We start from the raw sequence: 15372 nt of genomic DNA on the forward strand, positions 1-15372 counted from the left end.
TGGTGCTTAATTGTTTTTAATGTAATGTTAACAATAAATATATTTTTCATTTATTATGAATGAATTTTTTTAAACTTAAAATTTATGACACAGCTAAAATGTCTATAATATATTGATAATATTTATTAATTTCAGTAAGTGTTGTAAATAAATTTACATCTAATTTTATTTGTATTTATGTTTACATTATTCGTTTTAATTTTAATTCTAAATAATTTTTCTACCTCCTTTAAATCGACATCAGTTGAATTATAAAGAAAAAAATTTCAACAGTGAGTTGCATTACTTTCCCGGTCAAAGTTTGAAGTTGTGTGTGGCGTCATCTGTTATGAGATTTTATTTTAAAAACTTTTTATATTATTGATTGTTATAAAATGACAAAAAGCTTGATTTTAAGTGTAAAGATAAGTTTTATAATTAAAAAAAAATTGTAAGTGCTAATAACGAATAAAATCTTCATTAAGTCCGACCTCATTCAAGATATGACACATGATCCTTCTTCTATCTCTCCATCCGCTTGACCTCTAACCACCAAAATTTAATGACATCAACCCCTTAATACACAAACCTCCCTGCAAAATTTCAGAAATTTTCGACAAAAAAATACAGTTTCAAAATACAGTACAACAGTTTCAAAGTAGGCGAACCAAAGCTTGCTTCTCCCTACACACGCACTAGCCCAAGGGTGGGCAACCTTTTTTATAAAATGGGCCAGAATAAATTTTACGTTTTTTCCGCGGGCCGTAGTAGTTAATTGACGCCTTCTTGTAGCCTGTAATTTTTTAGTTTGCAAATATAAAATAAATAAATAAAAGAAGTTAATTACTACATTTATTTCTCTTATCGTTTTCAAAAAATTACAAAGAATTGGAAAAATAACTATTAATCATAAACCAATAAATATACATGTATAAGTGAAAAAAGTATTTATTTAATGTGACATCTGGTGCTGCAAAAATTTTGTTAGCATTTCAATATCTGGTTCAATTTGTGTGGTGCTTAAACGCAAGTTGTTTTCCAAATGCATATCGGTTATTTTGGTTCTGTACTACGATTTCAAGTACTTCATTTTGGAGAACACCTGTTCACATCGATATGTTGAGCCAAATAAAGAGTAAATATACTTCGCATTATCAACTAAATTTGGAAATTCTTCAGCCGACAGATTTTTATAAAAATTATGGACAAGTGTAAAATTAAAATTTTCTGTTAAACCTAACCTCTCTTTGAGATCCAATTGAAATTTTTCTAGAACAGTTTCGATTTCAGTGATGGAAAAGGGAGAGTTAAATAATGTAAATAAATATTTGTCTTGTCGAAATCTTGAAAATGTCGATCAAATTCTGAATAAAGATCTTTGATTTTTTTAACGAAATATTGAGGATTATATTTGTCACGATAATTAGATAATGTTGGAAAATGAAAAAGATTATTTTTCTCTATATAGAATTGCCACAAATGGAGTTTACCTCTAAAAGCTTTAATATGTCCATATAATTGTGTTACATCTTGATTTTGCTTTTGTAAGGCTTCATTTAAATCATTCAGGTGTCCTGTAATATCAACAAAGAATGCTAGGTTGCTAGGTCTGACAACCATTTTTCATCATTTAATTCTTCAATGGGAATTTCTTTCATATCCATGAATAGTTTAATTTCCTGTTTCAAATTATAAAATATTTTTAATACGGTTGCTCTCGAGAGCAACCGTATTAAAAAAACCGTTCTCAACTTTCTTTACTCTTTCACTACCTTGATATCTGTCATAACTTGCATGTTTCATTTGGTAGTGTCTTTTTATATTAAATTCTTTTTTTACGGCGATAGTTTCATTGCAAATTAAACAAAGGTTTTCCATTATGTTCGGCAAAAAAATATTGCGACGTCCATTTATCTTGAAAAGATCTGTTTTCAGAATCAACTTTTCTTTTTTTACTGTTGTTCGATGCCATTTTGCTCTAAAAACTGAATAAATATTTATAAATATTGTTATTAAAATTATTAAAGAAATTTTTGTTATTACCTTTAAATACAGTAAATTGTTCTTTTTAAAACCCAGCGACAACTCACTCAGCTACAGTCCGATGTTTCCTCTAAGATGCGCGGCCGCGCACTGCTCAAATTGTTGCCGCGCACGAGACTTTATGTGCCGCGCAAGCGAGCATGTTCACTGATTTGAATTGTTGTTTACTTAGGCTATTTCTCACTCTGTCTGCAACATGATTATTGCTATGTATATTTCGATTAAATACATTTAATCATTGACAAAAGATAATATTTTGTATGGAAGTATGTTTTAAAATGAATTTTAATCTCTACTTTAAATTAATTAAATTAATTATTTTAATTTTTATAGGAAAAAATAAGATTATATATATATATATATATATATATATATGCTCAGAAAAATTTTTTGCTCAGAATCTGCTCAGCAAAAATTTTTTTTGCTCAAAAAAGTATATGTTCCGCTCATCTACAAAAAAAATTAGAGGGAACATTTGTTACCACAAATTACAATATTAGATATTCAGCTTTGATCATACACATAGATAGAATGCGAATATACTGCGCAAAAAATAGTTGCTATGAGTGGGAACATTTGAAGGGAAAGATGCTTTAATGGATGTTAGTTTCAACATTAGTACTAAATATTGAACATATATGTTGCTATGTGCGTTTAATATTCAATTTAAACTAGACGAATTACATCGAAAAATATTTATTTATAATTTCTTCTAAAGATCTCGCGGGCCGGGGGTTGTTCACCGTTGCACTAGCCTAACATCCATACATAGAGGAAAAAATCTTCGTCATTTTTTTTGCATTTTCGTCGTTTTAAGGTCCCCTAAGTCCAAAATTATAAATACTTAATGTATGGCGATAGGTCAAAAAAAAAAAAAAAAAAAAAAAAAGACCGATCGTCTTACTTTCTCTGTTATACCTATATAATAACATCTGGGAAAGTAAAAATAGTATCGAAAAAGTTTCAGAAAATTATTTTATCAATACATATGATTTCTGTGGAACCAAGACAAAAATATATTGATATCTCCATTTAAATTTCTTTATAGTTAACAATGATGATAAAGTATATGGAAGCTGAAACAAAATGCGAAAGAAATATCAGCTTTATTGTGAAATAATCTGTGGACAATATAAATCAAAAATAATGGATATTGATATTTTAAATTTATTGCTTGTAGAAGAATCTATAATAATTGGTCATCATTCATCGGAAATTCTGAATTTAAATGATTATTTGTCATAAAGGAAAGTCTAATACATAAAAAAGCAAATTTGTTATTAATTTATAGTTAATCACAGAAGTTTGGGCATGTGATTTCTCTTCCAAAACAACACATATTACAAAATTTTTATTCGACCTCAGATATCTAAAAATGTTATAATGTTTCATCAAACAAATTGATTCATTTATGCACATTTATTAGATTTAGGTTTTAGAACAGCATTATCAAGACGAAAAGCCAGCTTTTTTATTTTGCTGTCAGGAACATCAAACGGATTAGAAAAATTAAAATAGTTATTAATCATTGAGCTGTAATCTGAAAAAAATGGGAACAAATTTCCACTGTCGTCCGTCCGCCGTCTGTCTGTCTTTCCTTAATCTCGCGAATGAAATTAGATAGATGAAAGATGAGACCAGATATAGAAAGATTAGGAGCAAAAGGCCCCAATTAACTATAAATGAACAAGAAGTCACGTTATTTCAATTCAAATATTTCCCCCTAAAAGGTGTTATATGAACGGCACAACTCTATTGTTGAAGGAAAAGTATGATGTTCAGAGGCAAGCCACTACAGATTTGAGGTGGAGAGCATATATTTTAAGTTAAATAAATTAAAAATTGCAGCCCGGCATTGTGACGATATCACAATAAATACTTGCTCGTTCATTATAAATTTTACGTGTTATAAATGTTTTGACAAAGAGGTTAGTTGAAGTTTGTCTACCAAAATTTGAAGCTTAAAATAATTTTATTAATTAAAACAAAAATAATTCATTGATTTAGAATTGAATCGTTTAATAAATTTCTAATAAAAGATTTTATATGTATTTAATTACACACTAATGAAGTTTATGAATATCATCAAACACTATTTTTATTGAATGCAACAAATTTGAAAGGAATCGGTGGTAGGAATATTTCTTTCTCACTTATTTCATTTAATCAAAGTTTAAGTGACAAAAATAAGAATAAAATATATCATACAGAAATATCCACAAACATCTGTGCAAATCATCAGGCAATCTGAATAGTTGTTATTAGATCTTTATTAAATTAAAATTTAATTTAATATTTAAAGATCGAATAATCTATTATAATATATACTCGATTTTTCTTTCTATATAAATTATAAATATATTCTGTTATAAAAAACATGTTTAACATTGTAAAAAAGTATTTTATACTTATTAATTATTCAAAAATACTTTATTAAACGGCTAACTACAGATGAATTATAATGTTAGATAATTTAAAAACAAAATCTATTATAGGTCCAAATAATGAAAAAATAGCATAAAACATGTGGAATGAAATAAATAAAACTGGAATAGTTTTTTAAATTATATTTAGTAAGGATAACTATAAAAATATTCTTGTTAAGAACTTTATGTTATCAACAATTGAAATAGTTGAGCTCCCAGATGCAGAGATCAAGGTTATTCATACTTGATATTACTAATCAATGTTTAATATTTCATTCATTTGTGTTATCTACAGATAACTTTAGTATTTATTGAACTTTTATACTTAGGTTCAAACGAACGCAACTTTGAATGTAGATTTATAAAAATACATATTGTGTATTATTTATATTAAGTTATATTCGGTACTGATTTATTAGATAATTTCTTATATTCAGCTGTATGCTGTTTCTTTCGTAATCTAGAAGAATGTCTTATTTGTTATTTAATTGTAAAATAATTAGATCTAAACTAAAAAACAGGAACAACAATTTGTTGATAAAAATGTTGGCTTAAGAATTTTATTTGGTAAGTTCTGTGAGACATATTTACGTCATAGGCCTACTAACCTTTCTAATCTATGCCTTTTATAGATTACATGAACCCTCAGATTGGTGTTACCTTAATGTAGGTATTTATGTAACCTATAAGGATTGATAAATAATAATATACAGTAATTTCTCAAGATGTAAAGAAAATATTAGGGAAGATTATTATAAAATAATCTTATAATAAATGTAAATACTAAGTAGACTAATGCTTTATTTATTCAAATAAAAAAGTTTTTACAATGAGATATAAATTTGGATAATGGATATTATCCAATCCAATGGATTCGTGACTTAGCGAATTTGAGAAAAGTATAGATGTATTACAAACATTTCATTTTTACAAATCATTCGTTTTAATACAAAAATAGATTACAGTATTTATGTTTTTAAAATCATACATAAAAAAGAGACATTCTGATTATAATTTTTAAAGATATCCAACATTGATGATGTTAAAGGATGTTAAGAAATTTCCTATACGAATGCGATTCTTATCTATTCTATTAATAACACAGTTTTAAAGTTATGTAATTATTCTGAAAAAAAGTTTTACAAAAAACACAACAACATTTACTGGTAAGTATAATATCGATGAATAATTATTAATCAGATGAAAAGTTGGAATGAATTATCATTAAGTACAATTAGAATTATACGATTTATCATTATATTTTTCTAACGTTATATATATAGATATATAGCGTTATAAACATATTTATTTATTTTTTATATTTGATATTTCAATAATAAATAAATAAATAAATAAAATTTTTGAAAATACAAGCAACGAGTTGCTCAACTTTCCCGGTAACATTTAAAATTTTGACGTCATCTGTTATAGTTTTTTATTTAAAAACTTTTTATATTTTTAACTATTATAAAATGGCAAAAAGCTTAATTTTGAGGGTAGAGATGAATTTTATAAAAAAATTCTAAATGCTAATAACGAGTCAAATTGTCATTAAGTCCGACCCTACTAAAGATACACAAAACCCTTATTATCTTCCCATCCCCTTGACCTTTAACCAACAAGATTTAACAGTATCAATCCCTCTAATAAACAAACATCCCTGCAAAATTTCAGAAATTTTAGACAAAAGGTACGGGAGTTATTAAGCTTCAAAGAGGTTGAACAAAACCATGCCCCCCCACACACTAACATCCATACATACAGAAATTATCCCTATTTTTTTTTTTTTTTTTTTTTTTTTTTTCCTTGACGTTTTAAGATGTCCTGGTGGGGAGATAATGGGGGTCAGTCCAAAAATGTAAAAATCTTCAGGGTCATTTTTTGACCGATCGCCATACCAAGCTGTTATATATAACAGCTTGGAGAGTAATAAATAAAACTCCTGAAAATACAAGAAATATATTATTAAAAAAAAAAAAAAATTCAATTATCAAAAGGCGGAGAGACGTTTCTAATACAATACATATATTGACTTTTTTCACGAAATGTATTTTTTTATTTTTTATTATTACTCGTAATTTTTGTCGGTGTTAAATATTTCGTACTATTTAAGCATTCGAAAAAGCTGCATTTTTTTTCTAAATACTCTTCTTTCGCGCCGAGTTATTTATAGCACAACAATTACATTGTAATGTTTTAAAGTCGTCTGTAACTTAAATTGTTTCACGAAAAGTGTGTCAATACGAACTCGCGATGCATTAAATCGAAATCAAATATAAAAATATATTGAAAATAAAAAAATTCTAAGTTTTATTATTCCAAATTAAATATTTTTTAAATATAATTAATTTGTTTAAAGTAAAAGATTATTTTAAACACTATAACAAATTAAATGAAGCGTTAATAGAGTAATTAACGATGTAACTATCAGAACGCCATCTGTGTCGAAAAGGAAAAAAATTCATAGTTTTAAAATTTTTTATTATAAGTATTTTTTTTTCTTGTTGAAACAATAAGATTATATTGATTTATATAACTATTTGTTAATAAAACAATTTTTATTTTAACAATACTCGTCACGTAATGTGATGTAAGAGTGATTTATCAGCCGATATTATTATTAAATACGCGTTCGTCTACGTAACGTGACGTCACGTCACGTGCGTTACAAGCGAGACGATCGCAGAATTCGTTCTGCTACGGAAGAGTTCGTTCGTTTCTCCCAGTCTACGAAGCAACTTGCAATATTTTGGCTTATTTGATACTTTTTTATTTCTTGGCAGAATTTAATTCGAACCTTCATCTACCACATGATCGTTTGGTAAGCATAAAACTAATTATTCTTATATATTTAAAATTTTATACTTTTAATTGAAAATATTACTTATGTTTGAACATTTAAATAACTGTGTACTTATAAATGTATAACTTTTTTTCTAAATGTAAATAACTACAGGAAATAGATCATAAGGAAAGAAGGAAAAAAAAAAAAAAAATTGATTGCAAAACAAATATAAGGAAAAAAATATTCTTAATACAGAAAAAACATTTATCCAGTTTTGCTCCCTTTAATTTTTTAAAATATATATATATATATTTTTAACTTTGCTCTAATAAAAATACAAAATTTGCAATTAAAACATTTAATTTCTGAGCTGATTTTTTTTCAATTTGTATTTATATCTTGAAAATAAATACAAAATTCATGTGTTGAGTATTTGGTATTTTAACATTTTCTGCAAATGATATAAAATTGAGTTTTTTAATAATTTTTTTTGTTTCGGTTGAAATTTGCTAACTTTTCTATATTAAAGAAAATTAAAACATCGCAGACGGTAAGGAGATGTTTTTGAGAGAAGGAATGATTTATCGTTAAGACTTCTCCATTAAATCAGATAATGTATCATTAATAAATTTTGATATTGAACGGTGGATTGAAAAAATGGGTTACTTGTTAAATTGGAAATATCAAATGTTTTTTACTGTGTATGAAATTTAAGATTTTGTGTGTGTGTATATATTCAGAAGTAATGTGAGTGGCATTATAAAATAATTTTTATTGTCGAATAATTTTGATAAACATTTTAAGTTATTTCTAAAATAAATAAATATATTTTTTTCTATTTTAGGAAAAAGATATTTAAAAATTTACATATAAGATTGGAGTATAATAATAGTTTTAATATCTTTTGTATTTATAAAATACAATTTCTGGATTAAACTTTTAAATAATTTTTTTGATATTCAGTTTTTGATTTGCATAGCAAATCAAAAACTATATCAAACTATGTTTTATGTTGCTGATAAATTTAATCAATATCTGTGCCTACACGTTATCTGCATACTTTTAGTTGAAATTGATTCATTGTAGTTAAAAGATAAATCACTTTCATTTGAATTAACTTTATAAAGCAATAAATTCTTAAATAAATTGTAATTAACTTACATTTATTTTTTTTTAATCATATTTTAGTAAATCATATTTTTAACATTTATATAGAAATTAATTTTCATGTTTATAGTTATTCAAATATTCTATAAATAATTAATTTTGATTATTTATGGAAATTTGTAAAATTATATTTTAAGTATATTTACTCTCTCTTTTGTAAGTTTCAATATTTCTGTTTATAAACTTAAATAAAGGCTAGTTATAAATTTCAAAATATTTTATTTATAATAGAAATTTTATTGTATAAATAATTTTATAGAAAGTTAATCTTTTAATCCACACGAATCTTTAAAAAACCATTAAAATAGATAATATGAATATTTCTTTTCTCAGATGTATTTACCAAGCTAGTGTGCTAAAAAAATAAGGAAATGTGTGTTGTTCTTATCAGTTTAGATTTATGTTACATTATTATTTTATATAAAAATATATAATTTTCAATAAATTATTCTAGTACGGTTATAGTTAATAAACTTAAAGAATATAAAATTTTAATGTTTGTTCTGTAATTTTAAAGTAGAATGTTTTAATAAAGGTATGCCTTTATTAAAACATTTTAACATAAAAAGTTGCACTTCATATATTAAATTAGAGATTTATTATTATTGTATTGTTTATTATTATTAATATTTGTAAATGACTAAAATTTATGATTGATTATTCAATGATATTAATACATTTTACAATATATACTAATAAAATTGAAATTAAAATTAGGATTTTTTTTCGTTTAACATTTTTACATATTTCATAAATTATATTCAAATTTCAAATTATTATAATACATTTTGAAGGTAATTGTAGATATGATCAACTCACAATATGCTATACACAATTATGATATAAATTTTATCATTTTATTTTTATTAAAGTGAATGTATGGGTTCATATTTTTAATTGAAATATTTCATCATATATCATTAATTTTAAATTATTTATACAGGGGGTACAAAAGTAGATATACAGTTATGAAAAAACATACAGGAAAAAAAAACATTATTTTTATGTATAAATTAAATCACAAATAGGAATACAATAAAATAATAAAAGATAAAAAAAATAAAAGAATAATAATAATAATAGTTAATAATAATAAACACTAAACATTGTATTTCTCAGATTCAAAACTGTGTTCCTACTTTGCACCACCTGTACATATAAATTGTGGAATAAAACAATTATTGGAATCTGTGTTGCAATCTTAATTTCATACATATAACAGGAAAAATGTTTTTAAAACAGTATACAGGCTATGTAGGCTATTATTAATTAAATTTAAAATAAAACAAAATATTTTTTAATACATAGTTTTAATATTGTATATTTTCCATCTTATTTTAAATAACTTGTATCCATGCTAGTAAATGATGATTTAAATATGTGATCCTTTACTGTTAATTAGGATGGTTAATTAAAATAGACCTATATAATATTAACAAAATGAAGTGATATATAATTTTACTTTTTAAGTGGTTATGCTAATTTAAAATATTATTATATTAATATAGTTAACATTAAAATAGTATATGAGATTGTTATAAATTTGATGTAATCTAAAGAATTTTGGATTTTTATTGTAGGATTTAGCAAGATCCCTCAGAGACATTCATATATTAATATTGTAACCTAGACACATGAAATGTACTATGTATAAAATTTCAAATCAGAAACTGTTGTCTTATGCTGAAATTCAGATGAGTTATTAAAATGAATATCAAATAAAGTAGTAATTATTATGGAAGTATTTCTTTAAGAACAAAAAGATTTGTGAATAAAACACAATCAAATAGAGGCTTATGAAATTTATAAAACTACTGTATTAAATATTCATTTTAATGATTATTATATATTAATAAGATATTTTTAAATTGATATTTCATATATTAAAATTATGATTTCTTGATTCTGCCAATTTTTTTTTTGTGTGGCACTGGTTCTTTTAGAGGTCATACTTATAATTATCCAATTTATCTTGAAATTACTATTTTGATCTTTTCTTTTAAAGAAAATATCAAAATACTTTTGTGGCTAGATAATTTAATAAATTCTCTTAATAGTACAGTATAATTTTGGTAATCTGTCCATTTGCTAGTTGAACATATCTAGTAATTTAACATTATTCAGCTCTGTGCTATTAACAGCATGTTGCCAAGTCATAGACATGCTTTCCACTTGTTTGAATACCTTCCCATTAAATGTTGCATGTTATCAAGCCCAAGCTTGGGTGCAATATCAAAGATTGTTAGACTCATCATTTTAGGGTACTCAAATTGATGTCTTTCACATTTTCTTGTTGTTCTATGTTTTTGATTAATACAATTTAATATTATGCAAATAAACAAATATTTTCTGATGTTTAAACCATTGAATTCACTTTATTTCCAATAATATGGCAATCTCCTTAATCAAACATTGTTCCTGTCCCATCTATGTCTGATTATAGATTATACAATATTAAAATATGAATTTATTACTTAGATTATTAATATATGTCTAGTATAAAAATAATCTGAGAAATGCTCATATTCTTTTAATAATTTAAGCTTAAACTACTTATAATAAATCAATTTACTTAAAATTAAATACATTATTTTATTATTATTATTCATTGAAATGGAATTTTCTTTCATGAAAATAAATAAATTTTTAATACTAATATATTTATTTCATGAAATTTCTTTTAAAAATAAACTCAACTTTTCAAAATATTTTTGAACATTTAATGAAAGTTGAATTTTATTTATATTTAAGTTATCAGACAATCAAAACTATAGCTAAATTTTAGCTTGGTGTTAGTTCCTGTTTTTCATATTTATATTTAGAATATATGTATCAAAAATGATCTAAGAATTAATCATTCTTATAGAACTTTAGAAAAATACATCTTTTTATCAGAAATTTTGTGTAAGACATTGAAAATAATTTCCTGTTAGCAATAAATAAAACATTATTACATTATGGCATATTGTATCTATTTTTCCAGTTCTTTTAAACTTTAAATTTGGGGCTGTCCATAAATTATGTCTGCACGTTTCTTGAAATTTTTACTCCCTATCCCCACACTGTCCCTGTTTAAGTTTCCATAACACCCTCCCCTCTTCGGATGTCCAACAAAACTCAACCCCCCTCAAAACCTTTATGCATTTTATTATTCATAAAGTGATGCTGTATAAAATTTAATGAAATGAAACGGATGTCCATTTAAGTTCAACCCCTTTCCTCACCCTTTCTGACTTTGTCCAACTTGTCATAACCCTCTCCCTCCCTTCCAGTGTAGACATCATTTATGGACAGTCTCTTTTCACATATTCACATTTTCAATTCATTTAATTGATTTAATAAACAATATTGTTTTCATTTACATAGTTCAGTTACAATTTATCAACAAATGTTCACAACCTTCTCTAATGTATTCTAATATTAGTAATAATTTTATTTTTCAAGTTTTTATTATTAATAGTATAAAAAATATATAATAAATGTTAATTTATATTATTAAATTATATATATTTTTTAATATCTGTAAAAATACATTTTAAAGAAAGTTTGAAGATAAACAAATATTTTGATATTCTCAGATCTTTCAGTTATTTATTCCTTAAATTTTCAGTTTTGCTTTATTTGTGTAAAGTTATAAAAGTTATAGTTGTTTTTATTTTGTTAAAGCAAACAATAATTAACTTTTGTGAAAAATCAGTAATTAGTTTAATGATGTAAGGACATAAATTTTTATTTTATGATGGTTATGTAAATATAATAAATTATCAAAAAATTAAATATTTTTAATTGTTTCCAGTTTCTCCTGAATTTTCCCAGTTTCTGGTTTAGAGTTGAAATCAAAAAATACTTTGTGACATTAGCATTTAAAATCAAAAGCCAATGAATAAATCAACATTGATTTTACAGAATACCATACTTATCAACCTTAGATTATAGATGAGGCTGACTTGTTAGCTAGGAAAGTCTGAATTTGAAATGCAGGGGCTGAGAAATAAATAATAATAATTAATAATAATAATTTGTAGAAAGATTGTTGACAAACTTGCAGCATTTTAAGCATTTATTCAATTTTCATTCTCTTTATCATGATAAATAATAGGTCTATAATATTGGCTTTTTTGACTAGTAGTAAAAAAGGTAGAAATTAGAGTAATAATAAATTGTATTATGCATCTGTACATAATAAATCTTTTATAGAAAGAAAGAGCTAAATTTTAACACAGCTAACAAAAAACACCAGATTTATGCCAAAAGCTGAATTGACAACATTGAATATTGTTTGGGTTTTCTTTTCTCTGCAGACATTAAGAGGGCCTTTTTATCAAATCATCTTGGGTTCAGCTATGTCCACAATGCAGCAGCTGGGTGGTGAGGGGTGGAACCTGACAGACGATTTCCTAAAAATTTTCTGGTGTTTGATCCATCTGGATTCATTCCTGGGTTTTTCAACATAGTAGGCTGATGCCTTAACTACTCAGCCATTAGGCCATTATTAACACTGGGTATTCTATCATCAATATGATGGTGGTGTTGAGCTTAATGTTGCCAGACTTTCAGATTGGCTTTCTTGTACCAAAGAGCAGATGATCTCATACCTACCACATTTTGAGACAAACATTTTGTATGAGACAATTTTTCAGAAAAAAAAATTAATTTTTCATAATTTAATCAAAACTTTAAAGCTTCCATTGAAATTCTGATACATCTGGCAATGTTGAACCCAATGTTGGAGAGTAGACAATTTATAACTAACTGCCATTGAAGTAAACTTGGGATTTTTGTACTGGTTATAAATTCATTTTTGTGAAGACAATGCATTAAAGATATGAAGATATAAAGATATATCTCAAAAAGGCAGAAATTCTCTGCCTTTTTGAGAAGCTGCTTCCAGAGGTGGATTCTCAGCCCAAAAGATGGAGGGTTGGAAATTATAGAATACATAATTTTATTATCATGAATTTTATATTATTTTATAACTGCTAATGTTTAATTAGTTAAACATATTTAATAAAGTTTGGTTTTTTTTATTTATACTTTTGAATATTGCATTACTATATTATATACTATTCAATATAATAATTTAAATTACAGATACATCTTACTAACCTTGTATAGCTTTGCAATTACTACTTAAAAACATAACACAAATGTTTTCGACCCACTTCTAGGGTCTCTTTTTTTTCCTGGTGTGACTCCGATTTTTAACCATTCAGGTCTCCAATGCCTCTATCTTCAGAATTTTTTAAAATTTCAAAATTCGAATCTCCAAACAATGTGCACCTGCGCCAATTGTTATAGCGTTATGTCATAAATAGCCTGCCATGATCTTGATAGTTGTTTTTCTTCTTTAAAATTGATTGACAGGCCTTTGCAGTCCGCTTTAAAAATTTCTAATGCCTCCAGACTTCATAGTTGATTTATATGTCGGGTTTGTCGAATCATTGTTGCTTGCTGTAGGTTAGGGATAATGTTGTTTTCTTTGGGATATATTGCTAAGGTGGTATTGCCTTTATTTTTTTCAATATCCATTTTGTGCTCAGAGAGGTGTTGTTTCAGTGATCTTTTTGTAGATCTGACATATATGAGGTCCTATCGAATCTTTCATCTTTTAACGGGATTTTATATGCCAAAACACATAAACAAGGGATGGAATTAAGACCCATCTTAGAAAAACCAATGCACCCACCAGGAAAATAGAACAGAAGATACACATGCTCCTGGCTAAACACCTAGAAGGCTATCAGTTTGCGATTTCTAATTCCACACAAGTAATTGAAGCCATCCGGAACTCTGAACCATCTGAAGAATTCTGGATCACCATTTTAGATTTTAAGGCACTATACCCATCAGTTAAACTAGAGCCCTGTTCCAATACAGCCTCTTCAACCTTCAAATTTCCTGTACACAACGACGAAAGTTAACAAACTAATGTTTTCGATTCTCCACTGAGATCTTTGTCAGGTTCATTGACGCTTGCAAAATGGAATGTGATGAATATAAGGCAACCAAATCGGGGAAATGTATTAATTTCAAGGACAGTAATGTATTATTGTATGCGTGGCACTATACCTCTGAGGTGCATCCACATTGGTAGTTATGTATTATTCCTGAATAGATAGACCGCGGCATTATTATGATAGACTCCTGTCTATTAAATTTATTTTATATCTTTGATTGTTACTACATGCTGGAGATATTCAACTTTTTGAATTTCAAAAGCATTCTATATTCATCACATTCCATTTTGCAAGCATCAATGAACCTGATGAAGATCTTGGTGGAGAATCGAAAACGTTTGTTTTCTAGAGCCCTGCTTTTGTGGTTTGCGAGATTGGCTCATGACTAAGATGGCAAACAATGCGGATCAAAAACAAACACTAGAACTATCGCATATACTATGTTATACATCATGTTTACAACTTAAATGGGAAGATGTTTCTTCAAAAAAGAGGGGTACCTATGGGTAGCCTGCTATCAGGGGACTTAGCTGAAATTGTAGTACACCTCCTAGAAGCCAGACATCCCCAAGTTCCTCTCCAATATTAAAGTGTATAAGCGATGCATCATATGGAAGACGAAGTCAATCATCAAAGAATTTATAAGATGCATGAATTGCAACCTGTATGGCCTTACAATTGAATTGGAACAAATAAGCAATAAGGAGGCTCATTTTTTGAACTTTAGTATAACATTCAATGGTAGCGTATATGACACAAAGATATACCAAAAACAAGTGCCGTCTCCATATATATCCCAGCTGACACAAACAACCCATACAACTACAAAATGGCAACTTTTAGAGCACTTATCAAAAGGAAATAAGGAAAATAGCAGAAATTGCTGAGAGTCACGGCTACAATAAAGGCCTAATATATAGAATGGCCGATAACCAGCAAAACTAGCTTGAAGATCAATTGAATGGGATCCCAGGAAAGGATTCACGACAAGATGCATCTCCCTACTGTACAGCTA

At 26.4% G+C, this 15372-nt stretch overlaps 1 protein-coding gene across 1 annotated transcript in view; it reads left to right on the plus strand.

The window, feature by feature from the left end:
- Positions 1–7100: 7100 nt before the first annotated feature.
- Positions 7101–15372, plus strand: part of PCB (Pyruvate carboxylase) — a 58396-nt gene continuing 50124 nt past the window's right edge. Inside the window, exon 1 of the mRNA XM_067263779.1 lies at positions 7101–7269. The gene's annotated coding sequence lies outside the window, so the exon portion shown is untranslated. The remainder of the gene's footprint in view (positions 7270–15372) is intronic.

Source organism: Centruroides vittatus, unplaced genomic scaffold (genome assembly GCF_030686945.1).
Source record: "Centruroides vittatus isolate TY-2023 unplaced genomic scaffold, ASM3068694v2 contig_18, whole genome shotgun sequence".
In the NCBI taxonomy this organism is placed as follows: Eukaryota; Metazoa; Arthropoda; class Arachnida; order Scorpiones; family Buthidae; genus Centruroides; species Centruroides vittatus.